The sequence below is a fragment of the Lissotriton vulgaris genome, chromosome 7 (assembly GCF_964263255.1).
Source record: "Lissotriton vulgaris chromosome 7, aLisVul1.2, whole genome shotgun sequence".
In the NCBI taxonomy this organism is placed as follows: domain Eukaryota; kingdom Metazoa; phylum Chordata; class Amphibia; order Caudata; family Salamandridae; genus Lissotriton; species Lissotriton vulgaris.
Window position 1 is genome coordinate 1396012878 of NC_141695.1, and position 18177 is coordinate 1396031054.

The 18177-nt window shown below is 42.7% G+C and overlaps 2 pseudogenes; both read right to left on the reverse strand.

Annotated features, from left to right (window-relative positions):
• Window positions 1-13467: 13467 nt before the first annotated feature.
• Window positions 13468-13586, reverse strand: LOC147705707 (5S ribosomal RNA; annotated as a pseudogene).
• Window positions 13587-14777: 1191 nt separating this feature from the next.
• LOC147705708 (5S ribosomal RNA) lies at window positions 14778-14896 on the reverse strand (annotated as a pseudogene).
• Between the last annotated feature and the right edge of the window lie 3281 nt (window positions 14897-18177).

Sequence of the window (18177 nt, forward strand, 5' to 3'; positions counted from 1 at the left end):
CCATATGAATAAAGTCCAACTGTAGAACCTCAAATGGATACGTCGGAGGAGCAAAATGACCTGCTGGAGTTGGGGTACCCTTACCAGGATTATGCATCAACCAAACCATGCAGTTTTTCACCAGATTCTCAGCACATTTAGGAATTCCAGCATTCTGCCATACTGGAGCCAATAACTTACATATCCCTTTCGAACTGATGTGTGCCATTCCATGTGCCATCGTAACCACTGGAAGCACATACGCATCAGGCAACAACCATCGCTGGTGTTCTGACAACTCAATCCAACAACCAGTCGAATCCAACATTCCCGTAGTCTCACTCCACACACTCAATTCTTTCTCAGTGGGTTCAGACTGAATCGATTTCACACTCTCTATTGTATCTTCGCAAATTCCACCTTCCGGAACCAATCTAGCAGGGCCTGCAACATACATTCGACTCGTCACATCTTTCGCCGTCTCTCTCGCTACTTCATCCGCAAACGCATTACCACGACCAACATCATCCGTAACCTTCTTATGTGCACTGCATTTCACAATCGCAACTTGTGTCGGCAAAGTAAGTGACTCAAGAAGTTCATTCACCAACTGTCCATGCTGAATCTTCTTACCATGGGAAGTAAGAAATCCTCTCTCTCTCCACAAACGTCCAAAACTATGAGCAACACCAAACGCATATTGGCTATCGGTATACACAGTCACTCTCTTTCCTTTCGACAACACACATGCTCTCGTCAGTGCAATCAACTCTGCTGCTTGAGCTGAATTCTGTGGAATACGTGCAGCTTTAACAATCGTGTGCAAAGTCTTAACTTCATAGGCGGCAGTGGTATCGCCATTCGGGAGCTTAAAGCATGAACCATCTACCCATAAGGTACCATCAGAGTTCGATAGAGGAGTATCTTTCAGATCAATTCTACCCTTCGTTTCTTCCTCTGTCCGAAGAAAACAATCATGCTGTTCCTGAGCATCTGTCTCTACAGAAATCGGCAACAACGTAGCTGGATTCAACGTGTTGCATCGTTTTATATGCACATGACTCGCCAAAAGCGTCAACTCATAACCTGACAGATGTGCACTAGTAAGGTGTTGAGTCTTCGTTTTATTCAATAAGGTATCCACTGCATGTGGGACCATCACAATCAACGTATTATCCAATACCAGACCAGCAGACTGTCGGATAGAAACAGCCGCTGCCGCTGTAGCTCTCAAACAACTCGGCAACGCCTTAGCTACCGGATCTAAAGTAGCTGAGAAATATGCACATGGGCGTTGCTTGTCTCCAAATCATTGTGTCAACACTGACAACGCACATCCTTCTCTCTCGTGCACATAAAGCGTAAAAGGCTTACTGTAGTCAGGGGTACCCAACACCGGAGTCGAACACAACGCATCACGCAATTCAGAAAAACTTCTCTGACATTCGTCAGACCAAGGAAGAGGATTCGGTGTATCCTTAAGAGTAAGTGCCAACAGAGGTTTCGCCAACAAAGAAAAATTCGGAATCCACTGTCTACAATACGAGGTAATACCCAAGAAAGCACGCACTTCTCTCTGTGTGGATGGTACAGTCATTTGCGCAATCGCTTGTATACGCTCTGGGGTCAATCGTCTTCCCTCCTTCGACAAGATATGACCTAAGTATGTCACTTCTTGGCGACAATATTGCAACTTCGAAAGTGACACTTTATGATGAAGGTCAGACAAATGTCGTAACAAAGAAAGCGTAACTTCTTTACAAATCTCTTCATCATCAGCAGCAACCAACAAATCATCTACGTACTGAATAAGAGTCGCGCCAGAAGGCAAAACAAAAGAATCAAGCTGAGTCTTTAAAGCCTGACTATAGATGGATGGACTCTCACAATAACCTTGAGGAGCACGCTTAAACCGGAAGCTTCGGCCTCCTAAAGAGAAGCCAAAAATATCTCTACTCTCTTCAGCAATAGGAATACTAAAGAAAGCATTCGTCAGGTCAATAACAGAGAACCAAGCAGCCGAAGCAGGAATCATAGTCAATAAAGCAGTAATGTCCGGAAAAACAAGAAACTGTGGCAACACAATCTTGTTAACCTCTCGAAGGTCGATCACAAACCGATACACAGGTGGCTGGGAAGAGTCAGTACGCTTAAGAACAGGCAAAACAGGACTGTTACACACATTACCTCTCGTTTCTTCAATCACATCTTTCTCAACCAAATCATAGATAATCGCTAAAAGAGCTCTCTCACCATCACTAGAGATTCGGTATTGAGGAATGCGAGGCAACTTAGCATTCGTCTTGAGGGTAACAAGGTATGGTGGAATCTGCAAAAGGCCAACATCATTTGGACCCGTAGCCTAGAGAGTATCAGGGAGAGAACGCAATTCCAGTAGAAGCCGATCTTTAGACAAATACATCAGAGAAATCACTCTCTTACCCAATGTAAGATGTACTCCCGAAGGAGAACAATACAATGTTGCATGCAATCTTTTCAACAAGTCCAAACCCAACAGATTCTCACCACAACCTGTCGTTAGAATCAAAGGTGCTTCCAATTCACAAGGCCCAACAGAAAGAGACAAAGGACAAGAAACCGGGTTACGAACTGGGGCGCCAGAAAATCCTACCGAAACATTCGTCAAGCCAGACAAAGGTGCGCCAGGGAGTTTAGAGTGCATGATAGAACTCTTCACCGCACCAGTATCCAAAAGAAAAGGTTCTGACACACCTGATATAATCACATCAACATAAGGTCCACTCTGGTCTACTGGAACTGACACTACTCCCTCTCTTCGTCTATGGCTGTCCTAGCTATCATTAAAATCAGCATTCTCACTTTCAACATAATAATCATCAGCATAATATTGAGCCGACTGACCAGACGCAACATTCTGCTGATCAAAACAATTCATAGAATTCTGTGGGGGAAAGGAACGTCCATTCTGGGGGAACACACCACGTCCTCTACCCCTAGATACTTGCTGGACACCGCGACCTCTCACACCAGACATACCATTCGCACGTTGTAGCAAAATCGGGCAACTATGCTTGAAGAGACCTTCTTCCTTACAATAAGCACACTGATTAGGGCCTACCGGAATACGCTGCGGAAAAGACTCAGGCTTCTGCAACAATCTCTGAAACTGTGGAGGTTGCTGAAACTCACACTGATTAAAACGAGGCGGATACGCCTGCTGTAAAAGAACCTTCGTCTTCAATTCTTTAGTCTTTTTCTCTGCTCTATCTTTCTCATCTTTATCTCTATTCTCGTAATATTGTGCAGTAGCCAATATCTGGGCCGAAGAAGAAACAGCCCATGAACTCTCAGAGTCCTTCAACTTCTTACAAAGCTCGGGCAGCAAATTATAGACAAACTTATCCACAAACAACCTTTGGCCACCTTCTGTACTCCTATCTTGACCACTATGATCGATGAATGTCTCTTCAAACCTAGTGAAGAAATCAGACACACTCTCGTCTTTCTTCTGCTTACATGCTGCTAACTTATCCCAATTCACTCGCATAGGAGGCATCAAAGTCTTCATTAAATTAATAATCCTACCTGGTAAATCCGCAACTAAAGACTCAGGTTTAGCCCCTCCTACCTGTCGATCATCTGCAGCAACAATATTAACCCACGTATCTCCTAACTCTACTGCATGATCCTCGTGACGGATCTTCACCCACAAAGGTTGAGGGACTACATTCCCCAACAACATATCTACATCGGATAAATTCATCACACACGCATCAATTGTCTGGGACAACTCTTTATAATAACCTGCAGGATTTTTACGGGGGTCAGGTTAAGTCTGCTTAAGAGCCAGGACTTCAGCGCTCTTCCAAGGAACATGCACCCATACACGCTGAAAATGAGCCGGTACAGCAGCAATACCCTGATTAACATCACCTACAATTTCCTCTCTCCATACCAGAGAAACCTCTCTCATCGGATATTGCTTCACTTTTCTCCTAACCGAAGGATCAGGTTCAAACAACGACTGAGAAGGAAGTCTACACCTAAACGCAAGAAGCGCCTCTACCGCTTCCTCAACATCGGGACCCACTATCGTCGCTTTAGTAAAGTCAGACTGAACATTAAGTAACTCCGATGGAATCGGACCCAATTTAGCATCGTCCCACTCTTCACGAAGGAAAGCACACATAACATCAAAAACATACCTTTGTTTTGACGCTTCACACTGTGGGAAAACATCCATAATCGCTTGCAAATCATATCTGGAGGCATTCAAAACCTATCTACAAGCACGGAGATCTAACACAGTCCGCTCCTCTGAACTAGGGAGCTGACTACGCGTTTGTTTCTGCACAGAAACTGGGGTCATATTTAGTGACCCAAAGAGAGGAGACAAAAGGCTAGTAACAGTCTCAGTCATTCGTTGTCGAGCAGAAGGAGTAGAAGTTGACATAAGGACAGGAGACAAAGTGTTTTGAGACGACAAAGACATAGGGTCAGTAGAAAAGGAAGTTAAAGGCAAAGGAGTAGAAGGCAAAGGAGTTTGAGTCAAAGCTGGCGGCCCTAAAGAAGGCTGAGCCAGAGGTGGGAGAACCAACTGTGGAAGAACGGGTGGCTGAACAACAGCAGGGGGTTGAACAACTGGAGGTTGCGGAGGTACCGTAGCACTCTGCACAGAAGGGGGTGGTGATCTCAACAAATGCGACATCAAAGGATCCTTTTCAGGGTCCTTAGTCACATTCGGAAGAAGAGGTGACAAAGCTGGATAACATTTATCAATGGCCATGCAATGTAGTCTATCTGACACCTCAATCGCACGATCTTCTTCATCTTCTTTAAACTGCCTAGCAGCTTGCATTATCGACATATTCTTATCTTTCCTACCTCTTTTAGCTTGCTTAATTTCTCGCTATTTGGCTTCCTTACGCCAGAGGTGGAAAGAGTCAAACATCGCCGGCCGGGCTTTCTTCCTAAATAGCGCGACTTCCAAATTATCTAAAACATCTGATTCGAAACTACCATGTTGTGGCCATTTTAAGACACCATCTTTTCGTGTATAGCGGACCCATACTTTATTATACGTAATGGGACCCACGCCATGCTTTGAATAGAGCTCATAAGTTGGAGTTCCAACCGGAGGTATCGGACACGAGTCCTCCAATCGGGAATCCCTGTTGCAACTACAACAAAACAAATTCCTAAGTTTGCTAAGACCAGGCTTCTTTGCTCAATAATCTAGCTTCAAACTTCAAGGGGTTATCAAACACGTTCTACTCGCAAATGTACGAGCCCCTCGGCTTTGGTATGTGCAAAAACCAAATCAAAGAACCCAAGAAACAAAACCAAGTCGTGGGAGCGACCCACTTATACTTAACCAAAATCTCTGTCACGCCACCAGAAGACAGTCTATCGTCTCGCTCTACAAATCATCACAAAAGGATCCAAGACAGGGCAACAGTCAGGGCAGCAGTTCTTCGTAGCCGTCGGAAAGGGAAAGCCTCGCAGCAAAAACCTTCAGTCCACATTCGACATGCCGGGGTCGATGAAGTGGGGGCCCTCTTCCAGAATTTCCTCACGAAGCTCCTCACAATCTTCAGGCTTGGACCGGTACCGCTGAAGTTGCCCCGTGTTGGGCGCCAGTTGAAGAACCGGGCTTTTAGAACCCAGCGGCGCCAGGGGCACGCCCAAAGTCTTCGGATTCACCTGTCTTGGTTTACAGAGACACTGAATACTTCTGGGTGGCGTCAGAGACCACGTTTATTAGCTGCAGCCAGTAACAGTGATCCCAGAAACACAGCATGGAGTATTTCGGGAGACTGCTCAAATTCGTAGAGCAAGACATCTCCTTTTTTTTAGTTCAAAAGAATTTATTAGAATTTGAGGCAGTAAAGAAATAATTAAACATAATAACAAGTGATATAGGTGATGAGTATCAATAAAGAATAATATGTCATGAAGGCTAAGTTACAAATAATTCATTGGATAAATTGCATATAAATATTGAAGAAAACAAAAGAGTCAGCATCGGAATAATAAAAAGCATCAACAGTATCACCATGCAATAAAGAGAGGAGAAGTAGCAAGAGAAAGGAGAAAAGGAGAAAGAGAAAGAGAAAGGAAAGGAAAAGAGGAAGAAAGAGGGGAAAGAAGAGAAAGGAAAGTAAGGATATAAAAACGAACTCCTGTAGGGTTCCACCAAACAAGACACACAAGACACACTTAATCAGGCAACACAAAGGGATATTGAGCAACTAAACCTTTCGATGCTAAGTCCACATAAGCAACTAAAGCTCTCCAAACATTACTAGAAATCGAAGGAGAGAGATGGGCCTCATCAACCGAAGTATGTGCACTTCTCAAAAAGGAAACACATGCCCACCAGGTGTGATATGAGACTGAGGAAAAAGACTTCCATTCCATAAGAATCACTTTGACAGCAAGAGTAAGTAAAAGATCCATGAGTTGTAATTCTAAGGAATCTAAAGGCAACGGGATTGAAGAGGCCAAAGGACCCAATATAATCATGGGAAAAGAAAGTTGGATTTGAACATCAAATATTAACATAAGATGCTTATGTATCAAATCCCAAAATTATTGCAGAAGAGAACACTCAAAAAACATATGCGAAAAAGTACCAGCCGATAAACCACAACTCCAGCATAGATCGTCTTCCTTTAGAGACAGGGAATACAATCGAACTGGAGTCCAATGAAGGAGATTGATAGAAAAGAACTTAGACTGCATTAAAGAAGGAGCAATTTTGTTACGCAAAGACATCTACCCAATTAACTGCCAAGAATCTGGTGAAATATGTTCTGTAAGATCAGGAGCAAAATGGTGCAACCATTTGTGTTGGGTAACCGTATGCTGAGCAGAAGTAGTGGCAGATAACAATTTGTAGATGTTGGAAGCTACATGACCAGATCTAATCCACAAATGAAATAAGGTAACAGTAGATGAATTGGGAACCAATCGTAATTTAGCAAGGGCAACTTTAATTTTTAGAAATGTGTAGAAGTCTAAGTTAGTGAGAGAAAATTGTTGCGCTAAGGAGGAGAAGGGTAACGGATCATTATTTGCATCATAAAGATGGCGCACAAGCGATATTCCTTTAGTAGCCCAATAAGATATCAGCTTGTGATCAATAACAATTTTAATCTTAGAATTACGCCAGATTGAGGACCATCGTGATTTGTGAAGAGGAGTAGCAACTCTTTTGTCGACCAACCGGACTGCTGCAATGGTATCTAAAATGATCGAACGAGAAAACGGAATATATAAAGTGGAAGTGGTTAAAAACGAAGAAGGTGGCAAAGGAGCTGAAAGCTCTTGTTCAATGAACATCCAGGAGGGCATATGATCAGGATCCAATGAAAACCAAAGAGCTCCTTGAGAGGCTAAAAAAGCAACTTGGTATTTCTCCCAATCAGGAAAATTACAGCCCCCCATATCATAAGGTTTCCTCAAGAATTTGTAAGCAATTCTAGCTCGCTTGTCATTCCATAGAAATTTAGAGGTAATGACATCTATCTCATGAAAAAAGGAAGAGGATAATTTCACCGGGAGCATAGCTGATACAAAGTTAATGATAGGTGTTATCATCATTTTCAAAGTTTGGAGACGACCCCACCACGAAATATGTTTAGGAGACCAGGTGTCCAGAAGACGACGCACTTTGAGTATAGTCTGGGCTTCATTATACGCTACTGTATCGTAAAGGGTGCCACAAAACCAAATCCCTAAATATTTAAGATGTTTAGATTGCCACTTAAAACCTGCAGAACCCATGTGTGCCGGGAAGCAATAAGCATTTAAGGGAAACATCTCAGTTTTGTCTCTATTAAGGGTATAACCCGAAACTTTAGAAAAAAGAGAAATGGTAGCGGTAATGGCAGGAATGGCCAACACTATGTCGTTAGAAAAAAGAAGAACATCGTCTGCATAGGCAGCTGTCTTCATACAATGGGAGGCAAAGTTAAAGCCTTTAATGTCTGGGTGGAGATCAATCAATCTGAGGAGCGGGTCAATAGATAATAAAAACAAAAGCGGGGATAAAGGACAGCCCTTTCTGGTACCTTGGCGAAGGTTAAAAAAAGACGATGTAGGCCCATTAACTCTAATGTTGGCTCTAGGTTGAGCATAGAGGGACATAACCATGTGAACAAAAGAGTCCCCAAGGTTATGCGCGCATAGAACAGCACGTAGAAAAGGCCAAGAGACCTTGTCAAAGGCCTTTTCGGCATCAAGGGCCAAAGCTGCAGCCGGCAGACTAGAACTTTTAGCTGAAGTCAGAATATGACAGAAGGTACGAATGTTATTCCTGGCGAGTCTACCCTTGACAAATCCCGTCTGAGAAGGATGGACAAGTTTAGGAGCAAGACATCTCCTTTTATACACAATATTCATATTTACAAACATACTCCCACTGCGCAAAAATCTAACCAATGGGGTACATTCTCAAACAAAGTATCACATGACGAAAAGATCAGTTTGCAACATCCCAACCCAAAGTTAATCATTGGGAATGTCCCAAATCCAATCTCCACAAGCAGGACAAACCCATAATTGAAATGCAGAATGCATGTAATAAAGAGCATAGAAAAAGGAAACAATGTCTGAAAGTGAGCAAGATAAGGCATGTGTAAGGAGACTAAAAGTTAACGATGTCCTGAACAGTGATTGGCAATCTCAGACAACGGTCAAACCAGGGAAATTGACTCGGCAGGGTCAGCTTCAGCTTCAGGTGAAGGAATCAGATCCTTGCAATTCACCTCAGAGTCAAGAAAGACTCTGTTAATGTATACCAATACGTGCAGGCCAGGCCGCTTCGTTCGTTCGACCATATTCGTCGGCCTGCGTGATGGCAATACAAAATGGAGACTTAAACAAAATGGAACGCATGTTCGAGACGAAATCTCCAAATACATGGTGAACTCGCTAGCTAACGTGACAAATTCATTCCATATTAGCCGAACTCACTAAATACGGTTCGACATCACCAAAATCATGACGGAACCATAACCTTACAAGACACGGTCTGTTTTCACAGAACCACAATGGTATTCCCATGCAGGTTCTATGCTGCTTAACTTCTGAGAACAGATAAGCGAGACAAGCCCCCTCATTCACCTAAAGCAAAACAAAAACCCACAGCACCTTATCCTCCCAGGCGGTCTCCCATCCTGGTAATAACTAGGCCCAATACTGCTTAACTTCTGGGATCAGATGAGATCTGGTCCTTTCAGGGTAATATGGCCGTAGTCATGAAAAGCAATGTGTAGTATCTTGGTATTCTCTATGCTATCCCTCTCTACCTCTATTGGAATGTTGATGTGATGCATCTATCAGAATGTTGGTGATCTGCCTGACAGATTACAGTTGACTGGGCTGAGCACCATGCTGGATGCTCCTGGTGGGGTCTCTCTGTACATCTTGGAATAAAGCATCACTAAATACTACTCAACGTGTGGACTTCTCATCATTACATTCATGGCGACGATCTAAAGAAAGAACCTACACCTGTCAAGTCTGGAAGTACTTCAAGCTGTTTGAAATTATGAAAAGAAACTACAAACCAGGAAAGGACCTCCTGCAACAAGAAAAGCTAACCCAACTGCCAGCATGACCCCACCAGTGACCTACAACCGGTCGCCCACAGCAGTCTGGCAGTTGTCCTCTGTACAAGTGAGTCTACAAATTTTAAGTTGGAGCTGTGCCCTGACGCTGGGTAAGCCTGTTTGTACTGACTTTGGGACTCACGCTTTATCCTCACATGAGGGTAAGCATTTTATTGGGCACCTTTGCATTTTGTCCTATTTACAAGGAGAGCCACTGTCCTATTTACAAGGAGAGACACTGTCCTATTTACAAGGAGAGTTTCCTTTATGCTGTTTTGGAGCTGTCCCCTTTAATGGGTTAAATCAGAATCGTTTTTGCTCCTGGCTCATCCTGTGTTATGCCTTTACATGAGAGTAGGCATTGACTTTATTCATCTACGCTGTTTGGGGAAGAATTCTGCCTAACCTAGTATGGTTATTTGTCCTGCTGCGACTTTTATTGACTGAAAATTTGCTCTTTTAAAAAGCTTCTCTTTGCCCAGAGGATTTGAACTTGTCTGCTGCTTCTACAGAGTACCTTCTATTTTTTTTTCTTTTTTGTCAAAAGCACAAAGCACCGTGTATTTTCTCTACAAGGATCGTTCCTGTTACTTTTACTAGACCACACGATGTCTAAATTGCGCAGTAAACATTTTCTTTTGACCTTTCACTAACATAATTTCTGTGTACTTTTGATTTGGAACAGTGATTTTTTTAAAGCTGCCTTTTCACTTGAATGGAAAATACTATTTACAGAGTTTCTCGCTACTTTAACTTTAGCCAAAAACAGTTGGGCTGCTATTTTTAATTCAAAATAGTCACGCGCACATTACCTTTCCTCCAGAGGCTTTCCTGACATCTGAGTCTTTTGTTCGTCATCAGCCCTGCTAATGTGCCTTTCGCAGCAGGAGCGCACCGTGAGTCACCCGGCGTACGTCTCCTGTGCCGCCATCTTCTAGCTGTATGCATCAGCCACTCAACGCTCTTTTGTGGAGAATGCTTCTAGCTCTAACACAGTCTCCTGAGACGGAATAATTTTCTCTTACAGGTCAGAAAAGCGCTTTATCTTCATGAACTGTCTGTATATCGGTGCACATGTCGATCGTTGTCGGGAACTATTAACAAGTATTAGTTTTGTTGTATGTGTTTACTGGAGAGCAAGACCATAGTTTTTTGACTCTGTGAAAAGAGAGTATCTATGTATTGGCGGGCGTTTTATTTTCACACAAATTTGTAAGTTCAAGACACTTCTACACTCTTGGACCTTCATGCAGCAGTTGACGGAGTCTTTGGGAGTGCTGTCCCGAATCTTGGTGTATTACAATATGGATATTATTCGCGGGGGCATGAATCTAGCTCCGGTGAATTAAATCCTTAATGATTGTCTCCTGTGCTGCACCTTTTCAGGTTTTTATTTGCATTTTCGTTAAGGGACTGTTCAGTGTGTACTTTTCTGATAATGCAGTCTTTACTTGTCTAACTATAGCACTTTGTAAGCGCAGGGTGACATGAGGTGTGTTTCGTTTTTTTTCTAGTCCTGGCAAAATGTTTTAGTGTACTCTGCTGTGTCCAACAAAATCTTCTTTCATTCTTTTGCAGAGAGTTTTAGTCCCTTTTGTTTATTTCTGTTGTTTTTGCAATGGGTCCCAGTCCCATTTGCTTACGATTACAGTGGGTTTGAGTCCCACCTGTGTAGTTTAAATGTTTGTAATGGGTCCTAGTCCCAATTACCTACAGTGGGTTTTAGTCCCACATGTTTTTTTTAAATGTCTTTTGCCTTAGGTTTCTAGTCCCATTTCTCTGCAGTGGGTTTTAGTCCCATCTGTGTTTCTTAAATGTTTGCATTGGGTTATAGTCCCACTTGTTTACTGTGGGTTTCAGTCCTACTAGCTTAATTTGTTATGGGTCCAAGTCCCATTTCTTTGCTATGGGTTTTAGTCCCATTTGCTTACTTTGCAATGTTTTTCCGATGGGTTCAAGTCCCATTTTGGTTGCAGTGGGTTTTAGTCCTGCTTGCGCAATTCCCATGTATTTGCGATGGGTTACAGTCCCATTTGTTTGTAGTGGGTTTTAGTCCCATCTACTTAATTTAATATTTTTTCTATGGGGTTCATGTCCCATTTTGCTGTTGTGGGTTTTAGTCCCACCTGACACTACGTCAGTTGTACACACGGACCTCGTCTATTTTTTTGTTTTGTGCCCTTTTGGGTGTGCGTTATTTTTGTCTCCTTCAGGGGAGTTATGCTAGGGTTATAGTCCTATAGCACTATTTTGTTTTCATTCACTTTTAGGTTTTATAATTTTACATCCACATATTTAGCTTATGTCTTCTACTTATGTGCTTCTTTTGCTAAATATGTAAGATTTAAATTTCGCGCAGATTTGATGTATTTTTATTGCAACTTTTTGCACTGTTATCTCTTGCATTACGTTATTGTATTTTGCTTAGTGGTAATAGTGTTTTTATGAGGTTTTTCTTCTTCTTTTCTTTTGCCTTCCTTTATTTTCTTCCTTTTAGTTCTGTAAGAAGAGAGGATGGTTTATATGGTGTATGAAAGGTGGATGGTTTATACGTTTTTTTCCATTCTTCTCTCTTGTTCTCTTTTTAAAGGTGTTTCCTCTTTACTGTTCTTCTTTTTCCGCTTTTGCTCAATTTACTTGCTTTCATTTTCTCCTGTTCTCCGTTGCTGTTTTAAGCTTTTCGTTTTTTTAAGGAGAGGATAATGTAGTATCTTGGTATTCTCTATGCTATCCCTCTCTACTTCTATTGGAATGTTGATGTGGTGCATCTATCAGAATGTTGGTGATCTGCCTGACAGATTACAGTTGGCTGGGCTGAGCACCATGCTGGATGCTCCTGGTGGGGTCTCTCTGTACATCTTGGAATAAAGCATCACTAAATACTACTCAATGTGTGGACTTCTCATCATTACACAATGACTTTAGGGCTCTTAAAATTTTTCATTCTACTTCAGTGCTGGCCATAGTAAGCAAGACAAGCCACCCTCATTCACCTAAAGCAAAAAATAAAGCCTACAGGACCTGGTATTTCAAGGCAGTTTCCCATTCAGGTACTAACCAGGCCAGGCCCTGCTTAACTTCTGAGATCAGAAGAGATCAGGTACTTTCGGGGTGGGATGGTCAAAGGCATGAAGAGCACTGACTATGGGGCTCTTACTTTTAATTCTACTTCAGTGCTAGCCATGGTAAGAAAGACAAGCTACCATCATTCCCCTAAAGCAAAAAAAAGAGAAAAAAAGCCTACAGGACCAGGTATTTCAAAACATTCTCCCATCCAGGTACCAACCAGGCCCGAACCTGCTTAACTTCCTAGCTCAAACAAGGTCTGGTGCTTTCATGGTGATATGGCCAGAAGCATGTAGGCAATGATTTTGGGGCTCTTAGCTTTTTTCATTCTATTTCACTGCTGGCCATAGTAAATGAGACAAGCCACCCTCATTCAACTAAAGTAAAGCAAAAACAAATGCCTATAGCACCTGCTATTCCCTAGGTGGTCTCCCAGTCAGGCACTAACCAAGCCTGGCCCTGCTTAACTTCTGAGATCAGGGGCTTTTCGGGAGGTATCCACAGCACTGACTTGGCGCTTCCAGCTAATTTGATTCTACTTTAGTGCTGGCCATAGTTAGCGAGATAAGTCACCCTCACTCACCTACACAAAGCAACAAAAAAGCCTACAGCACCTGGTCTCCCATCCAGGTTCTAACCAGGGCAGATGCTACTTAACTTCTGAGATCAGACGAGATCAGGTGCTTTCAGGGTGGTATGGCCGTAGGAATGAACAGCATTTACTTGGGGCTTTTCGCTTTTTTCATTCTACTTCAGTGCTGGCCATAGTAAGTGTAACAAGCCACCCTTGTTCAGCTAAAGCAAAAACAACAACAAAACCAAAAGCCTACAGCACCAAGTTTTCCAAAGCAGTCTCCCAACCAGGTACTAATCAGGCCCGACCCTGCTTAACTTCTTAGATCAAACAAGATCTGGTGCTTTCAGGGTGATATGGTCGTAGGCATGAAGAGCACTGATTTTGGGGCTCTAAGCTTTTCTCATTCTACTTCAGTGCTGGCCATAGTAAGCCAGACAAGCCCCCCTCATTCACCTAAAGCAGAACAAAAACCCTACAGCACCTTGTATTCCCAGCCAGTCTCCTATTCTGGTACTAACCAGGCCAGACACTGCTTAACTTCTATTAGCTGCTTACAGGGTGATATGGCCATAGGCAGAAAGAGCAATGACTTTGGGGCTGTTAACTTTTTTTATTCTACTTCAGCGCTGGCCATAGTAAGCGAGACAAGCCACCCTCATTCACCTAAAGCGCAAAAAAAAAAACCTACAGTACCTGGTATTTCAAGGCAGTTTCCCATTCAGGTACTAACCACGCCAGGCCCTGCTTTACTTCGGAGATGAGGTGCTTTCAGGGTGGTATGGCCATAGACATCATGAAGAGCACTGACTTGGGGCTCTTAGCTTTTTTCATTCTACTTCAGTGCTGGCCATAGTTAAGCGAGACAAGCCACCCATCATTCATCTAAAGCAAAAACAAAAAAAGCCTACAGCACCAGGTTTTCCAAAGCAGTCTCTAATCCAGCAACTAATCAGGCCCGACCCTGCTTAACTTCTTAGATCAAACAAGATCTGGTGCTTTCAGGGTGATATGGTCGTAGGCATGAAGAGCACTGATTTTGGGGCTCTAAGCTTTTCTCATTCTACTTCAGTGCTGGCCATAGTAAGCCAGACAAGCCCCCCTCATTCACCTAAAGCAGAACAAAAACCCTACAGCACCTTGTATTCCCAGCCAGTCTCCTATTCTGGTACTAACCAGGCCAGACACTGCTTAACTTCTATTAGCTGCTTACAGGGTGATATGGCCATAGGCAGAAAGAGCAATGACTTTGGGGCTGTTAACTTTTTTTATTCTACTTCAGCGCTGGCCATAGTAAGCGAGACAAGCCACCCTCATTCACCTAAAGCGCAAAAAAAAAAACCTACAGTACCTGGTATTTCAAGGCAGTTTCCCATTCAGGTACTAACCACGCCAGGCCCTGCTTTACTTCGGAGATGAGGTGCTTTCAGGGTGGTATGGCCATAGACATCATGAAGAGCACTGACTTGGGGCTCTTAGCTTTTTTCATTCTACTTCAGTGCTGGCCATAGTTAAGCGAGACAAGCCACCCATCATTCATCTAAAGCAAAAACAAAAAAAGCCTACAGCACCAGGTTTTCCAAAGCAGTCTCTAATCCAGCAACTAATCAGGCCCGACCCTGCTTAACTTCTTAGATCAAACAAGATCAGGTGCTTTCAGGGTGATATGGCTGTAGGCATGAAGAGCACCGATTTTGGGGCTCTAAGCTTTTTTCATTATACTTTAGTGATGGCAATAGTAGGCGAGACAAGCCACCCTCATTCACCTAAAGTAAAACCATAATAAGAAACCTACAGCAACTGGTATTACCAGACGGTCTCCCATCCAGGTACTAACCAGAGTCAATGCTGTTTAACTTCTGAGATCAGATGAGATTATTTGCTTTCAGGGTGGGATGGCTGTAGGCATGAAAACAATTGACTTTGGGGCTCTTAGCTTTTTTAATTCTACTTTAGTGCTGCTCATAGTAAGCAAGACAAGCCACCCTCACTCACTTAAAGCAAAATAAAACATTACTAAAAGATTAATCTTTAGATTCAGAGTTCAGGCATACTAAACTTTATTTTCCCATACGGTCTCAATGGGAAGTTATATTTATAAGATGTTATAAATTAACCCCCATGCTTTCCTATGGGCCAGATAGCCTTCCAATAGTGAACAATGAAATTGCCAGTATCTCATTATCAGGACATGCCACACACATCAGGGCATGTCCTACCTTTCACATACACTGCACCCTGCCCACAGGGGTACCTTCGGATTAAGGGTGGCTCATATATAAGAAAAGGGAAGGTTAGTGCCTGGCAAGTGAGTGCACTTGCCATGTCGACACAAACTGTGTGCAGACCCTGTAGTGGCAGGACTGTGTTACCTTTTCAGTGCTACACACGTGGGTGGCACAATCAGTGCTGCTGGCCCACTAGCAGTATTTAACATATAGGCCCTGGCACACTCAGTGCACTTTACTAGGGGCTTACCAGTAAATCAAACATGTCAATCATGGAAACACCAATCCATAATACAAATTTCACAGAGAGCATGTGCACTTTTGCACTGAATAGCAGTGGCAAAGTGCCCAGAGACCTAAAACGAACCACAGCCGGTCAGGAAAAAATAGGAGGAAAAACAAAAAGTTTGGGGATAACCCTACAAAAAGGGCCATCTCAAACACAACCCTCTTCCAGCCTAATGCCAGTGTAGACCAATCCATATCTCGATGGGCTTTCCTGCTTGGGGCGATAGAACATAGAACCTGGCCCGCAAGGGCCTATTCTCGTTCTACTCTTTCCTGAACCTAGTTGGATCCCTCCTGGGGCAAAACCCCCAGACTCTAGGAATGGTCAGGGCCCATGTGGCAGGTGTCCCACACAATTTGTAAAACACTACCGTAGATTGGGGGTCTGAAGGGAACAAGTTTAAAGACTAGTGGGTGTGTATTCCCTTAATATCAACTAAATACCAAAAATAAACACCTTTAGTCATGTCCATGTGTATTAAATCAGTTTTTCAGATTTTACCTTAACTCTCTCAAACCTAAGTAAAGTGATACATATCACACTTAAAGGGGAAAGGCATCCCTTAAGGATAAGACCCCTCACTCACCCGAAGGTGACATGCTTCATCATATGGGGCCTCCTTACCAGAATTGAAAACCTAGTAAACACTGGGAGCTACTACTTCAAGTATTTAAGGAAGGAGCTCAGAGATGTTTTTTGGAGAAGGATAGTAATCCCATATGTGAGATGATCGGTGTAGTGAGGTTAGCAGCGCTGTGTGAGAAAATAGAGGGTGAATTAAAACTGCCTAGGTAAACTCCACTGTTGTTCACTTTATTCTAGTGTGCTACCTGACAGGATTAAAAATTGAGACAGCTCAGTGGTATTAAGGTATAACCACTGTCACTTATGTGGTCAACATGTTTCAGCCTAGTGATCAAAACCATTTGTATCAGCGGCTTTCTACAGGACCAGAATGTAATTGTGTAATTGCTGCTGCAAAAAGTGAAAAATTATACATTTTTATACAACACCGGTATTCCTGTTTGTCTTTTTTTATCAGGTTATACCCAGGGTATCTAAGGGAAAAGAGAGTTTGAGAGAGAAACAAAAAAAGGCAAACAAATAACAATAAATCACATGGTTATTACACATTGTGCTCTTAGTCATTATGTTATAAATGTCTTGTGCTTTTCTATAGTCATAAATCAGGACTTACCCTCATCTGTAGGATAGTCCTGCCTCACCTCTACCAGACAGGCTGCTCTGGAGGGAGGCCCCGCTCTGCGGGAGAAAATGATAAATAGCGGAAGGGGTGTCAGTATATGTATACCCTATCCACTACATTCCTAGTTACTCTAATAATCAGGGGTTGATCCGCGCATTATGGGTGAAACATTCGCAGCGACCCTACGCCAGAAAACTAGGGTGTTTCTCTTAGAAGCTAAGCAGTAGAAAAGATTATTTTACTAATGGAAGATTATCAACTCGCTCAAAACTTCTATAGAGATGGTGTTTACAAATCACTGTGGAATCTTCTAAAGGAATAATGCGCTGACTAATACTTTTTTCCGACCACAACTCCCACAAAGCAGCACGCAGTCTCATCACGAGCAGCCCATCAGAGGGCGTGCTATCAAGCTAAAAAAGGGACTGTGGTTGGATACTGCACATTGCTTTCCTTCACCATCAGCCTCTGAGGAAGAAAGAATTCGAAACGCGTAAGGCTACGATGGTAGCTGGACTGTGAATAGGGAACAGCCGGCTGGTGCCTTTTTACCTGTTTATTGGAGCTGAGGCTTGGAGCTCTTCACCTCTCCTCGAGTGCACCTTGCACGACGACACCAAGCTGGGAGCAGTAATCTATATTTATCTGCATTTGAATAAACCGTCTTCCCTGCCTATCCATTTGAGGATTCTTTGTTCTTTTGGCTGTATTTCGCTGCTTGGTGTGAGGCTCTGGAGGTCCTGACCTACTCGGTTCCGCCATTCTTGGACGGGACAAGGACTGCTTTCATTATATATATATATATATATATATATATATATATATATATATATATATATATGTAAGTAAATTCGCCACATTAGCTGAAGCAGCCGCCCCAGCCCTCGTACCCAAATGACGAAAGAACAGACCCAAATTCAGTGCTTAATCGAGGTGTTTATTCTTGTCCAGCAAGCCTGCCGCCGCCATACACACATATCTATATACCTAAATATACCTAATAATGCATATGTATATAAATATATATATATATATATTACATTTATTTTTTTACAAATATTTTTTAAATGTATATATATATATTCACTGAAAAAACCATAGGCTTCACACCAGTTATAGTTAGGTGGAAATTTTACTTGCATAAAACCATTGAAATTCCCACATTATAGTTAGTTGGACTCACTATAACTTGCGCGTGCAATGCACTGCTGAGGACGTCACATATTACATCACTC